This window comes from Mustela putorius, unplaced genomic scaffold (genome assembly GCF_011764305.1).
Source record: "Mustela putorius furo isolate JIRA1106 unplaced genomic scaffold, ASM1176430v1.1 tig00000198_pilon_pilon_pilon, whole genome shotgun sequence".
Taxonomy (NCBI): Eukaryota; Metazoa; Chordata; class Mammalia; order Carnivora; family Mustelidae; genus Mustela; species Mustela putorius.
Genome location: NW_025421311.1, coordinates 1,249,707 through 1,253,973, shown reverse-complemented (window position 1 = coordinate 1,253,973; position 4,267 = coordinate 1,249,707).

The window sequence follows — 4,267 nt, the reverse complement described above, 5'->3', positions numbered from 1 at the left end:
GATCTCCCTTGAGTGTCAGAGTGGTATTTATTTTTGTACATTTTAATTCTCGAATTTCAGAGGATGTTTCTCACCATGAATTTGGAATTTTAAAGATTTTGAACAATCTTAATATTTGGCAACGTAGTCCACTGATGGTACAGCTCATTGTGATCAGCTGTGAACAATTAGGAAGAGTATTGGCCTTGGCTTCTGGGATAATGATGTTCTGATACAGCGAATACAAAACATTTCTGGAATTGGGAGTTCCCCGGCTTTCAGCTCTGGTTTTCTGTGAAACCAGCCATGGTCTTATGCACATGCTTTATCTGAAAAGTTGGGACTTGGAATGATTTTGTCCCGGTATCTTGCTTTCCTAACTGTTAAATAGTGTCATCAGTAAGCGTTCATCAGCATTGCATGTATGTTCTTAGTATGACTTTCAAGTTTCTGCACTGTCAATTACAGAGTTCCATTTCTGTTTGAGAGAGCAAGGTTCCTGTGTTAATGGTCTCCGAAGTCGGCTGATGAGAGACTAAAGAGCAATATCGAGGTTGTATGATCATCACTGTTGTCATTGCTGGTGGCGTATGTGTGATCTCTTTAACTGTCATTTTGTGATACGGAAAGCTTTGTTGAGGGCCCTTTTTTTGTCTTAAAAGAGAACCTTAGCTCTGATGTTGTGGATTCCGTTAAGATACATACAAGAAGAGAAGATAGTAAATTAGGAAGTCTTGGGAGAGCTCTGGGTGTAAGGGTGCACAACCAAGGATGCTGTTTATATGGGTATAATCACAGTATTGTTAATTGTCATAACTTTCTAAATGTTGGCAGTAAAGTATCTTGAGGAAAGGAAAGCCTTTCCGAATTCACACAAAAGGCATCTTCGGACGAGGAGTGGAGCTGCGTGGACATTGCTTTTCAGACCGTTGCGCGTCCCATTCACGGTCCAGCCGCAACCCTCAGCAGCATTGCTAATTTCAACTTATGAGTGGAAGGAAGTAAATAGGTTATTTTTCCACAATAAGGACATTTCTGTTGGGATTTAAGATAAAGGTTGATTTTTGAATGGTGAATTTATTTAATGAGTGACTTTCAGTATTGACTGCATAAGGGAAAATAGCATTTTAAAGATTTTTATTATTTGGCTAATGAGCTGGGAGAAAGTGATTACGTTTTACTTGCTTTTTAATGCTAACACTTTGTACAACTTTGTAAAACACTGATACGACAGTACAAAAACTTATTTTTCCTAAATGTTTTATCAATAAGGATAATTTTCCTGAAATGTTCCTTCTAAGTATTAGAACCACTGAATTATTAGAACTGAGCGTATATTGACTGTGCTATGATTCAACTACATGAATGAGGTTTTAATATCAAATTTATTATAAGTAAAGCATTTAGATTTTTTAGATGTTTGAATCTTTATAATTTAATTGAGTCTTTCTGCAAAGCACAACTTCTAAACTTGAAGAATGTCGCCCACTTTTGTTTAACTTCAAAACCTATAATTTAAGTGAAATCTTAAAAGTTGTCCGTTTATAACATGAAGTAATAGTAATGTCATTGCTGTCCTCATTATTTAAGTAAAAGAAAGAACACTCTTCACTTTGCACTTACCCAAAGTACATTTTGACTTTTGGAATCTCAAAATTAAAATGAAACTTTTTTCCCTTAAAGTCAACAGCCCAGTCCTGCCTGGGCCATACTTGCTTTACTCTGTTGTTCCTGCTGTTTCTCTCACTCCTTAGGTTCCTAACATTTGCTTACTGGGGAGGCAGATTTACCCTTCCTGATCCGTCAGTCAGGATGTGGGCTTCTTCCTTATCTTTCATCTCTTAATTTATATTTGAACAGCAGTTAATTTATTGGGAAAAGTAGAAGAGGTTGAGTGGTGTAAGCAAATAGGGCAGTAGTAAGGAGCCTGCAGTGTATCGAAAGTCTCCTAACTGCTGAGGCTCTTCTTTTTAGTTAGCTTCAAGTGCCTTCCCGGGAATGTTGTTGTACAATTTTCTGAATTACATCCTTTGTATTGGATGAAATCTCACTGGTGCTTTATGTTGGGAACGACGTGCTTCTAGAATAGCACATCGGTGTGACCCTACAGGAAGGAAGTAGAGCTGGGGTTGTATTCCCAACTGTGAGCGGGGGCGGAGCTTGTCCCCTGGCCCCTTGGAACCAGTACTGTTTGACCAGACCTGGTTTCTGCAGGAGGTTGCCAGGGATTCGGGTCACACAGTGTTGGCTCCCAGCAGCTTCCACACTTTGACCTGAATGGGAGATAAAAAGGGATGTTTAGTCAGGGGCTGATCTGCATCACAGTGTCTTCTTTGATCTAATGATTTCTTTTTTAAATGCTGCCAGTAAAATTCTTGACATACATTTTTGACAGTGATAGTATTTTTATGGATAATGCCTAGATTGTGTTGAGTTGGGTTTTACTCTGTTTGAAGTCCTCTAGGTGAGTGTTTCCTAAACTGGGATGTGAGAGTCTTCTGGGGGATGTGAGAGGGACCCCGAGGACTATTTCTCTTAAAGCAAATGCCTTTATATCTAGAAGACCAAAAATTTATCTTTAACAACATTGAATGCCATGACTTTGCAGGAGGGGAGGAGAAAGGGCACAGTATTTCAGGCATACAGGATGTGTGGAGTAGCTTAGATTCCGAACAGAAGCAGTGTGTTTGCGATGAAACATTGCACTTTGTACCAAGTGTTCCTTTCTAACTGCTCATGTGAACTTATGAATGGATTTACTGGAATATATTCTGTGGTCAGCCTGAGAAGCAGATGATAAGATTGCTGATTTGTTTTACTGCTTTCTTGAAGAAGTGTACTTTTCAAAACTGTGGTAACTCCTAGTTGGGTCAAGTTTTGTTTGGGCTTTGCAAGCTCTTGTCGCCTGAAGTTTTGTGGCATAATTCGTATGTTTATCAGATAACTAAAGTGTCAAATAAATTAGGGATATGTTAAAACAATTCAAATGCATTTTTTTTGTTAACTAAGAGAGAAGGCACAGTAATCTCTTAATCATATTCCTAAAGAATTCCTAAGGAATTAGTACTTCTTGAGTCATACTGGAAATCGTTACAAGGAAACATTCACAGAAGAGTTAATTTTCCTTTCAGAAAAGAAAAACAGGGGCGCCTGGGTGGCTCAGTGGATTAAGCCGCTGCCTTCGGCTCAGGTCATGATCTCAGGGTCCTGGAATCAAGTCTCGCATCGGGCTCTCTGCTCGGCAGGGAGCCTGCTTCCCTCTCTCTTTCTCTCTCTCTGCCTGCCTCTCCTTCTACTTGTGATTTCTCTCTGTCAAATAAATAAATAAAATCTTTAAAAAAATTACTTGTAAAAAAAAAAAAGAAAAGAAAAGAAAAATAGCAAAATCACATTGATTTCCTCAATAGGGAATGCTGATCTAAATTTTCTGAATCATGTAATTTTTTAATGAATGTAGTTTTATTAGTTTCATAAATTAATAGTTTCATAATAATTAGCTTCCTAACAACCAGAAAAAGAGATTGCTTAAGGATTAATCTATCTTGTTGACAGTCACACAGTCACAGTTACCTATGAGTGGTACTGTGGAAACCCCAAAAGCTGTCTCCCTTGTATGATACATTTATGAAGATTAAAGATTGTGGGATGGGGGCGCCTGGGTAGCTCAGTGGGGTAAGCCTCTGCCTTCGGCTCAGGTGATGATCTCAGGGTCCTGGGATCGAGCCCCACGTCGGGCTCTCTGCTCAACGGGGAGCCTGCTTCCCCCTCTCTCCCTGCCTGCCTCTCTGCCTACTTGTGATCTCTGTCTGTCAAATAAATAATAAATGAAATCTTTAAAAAAAAAATCTTTAAAAAGAAAAAAAGATTGTGGGTCGAGGAGCTTCAGTCCTACAGCTTAGGCAAATTGTCACTAATTTGCTAATTCTAGCGATTTTTCTAGTGAAATTCTATTTCTTTGGCGCATATCTTTAGAGCTTTTAATGAGCACAAATGATTTACCTTTTCCCAAACACCAGTCTTAATAAAACATCTTCAATTTGCTATATCCACCTTACGATCCTTTGGATCCTGTAGTGGTTCCCTTGCTTTTTCCCTAGACCACTTGTTACTGTTTTGACCATTTTGTCTTTATTTTGTGTGCTTTGTCTGTAATTTGTTAGGGCCTTTTGTAATATGGCTCATTTTTGCGTGAGTTCTAGTTTATCATGTCTTAAGTACTCTTTAAAATATATAGTAAAGTTAGATGTGAATATGAGTATAAAATCTTATCTTGCAGTGCCAATTGTTT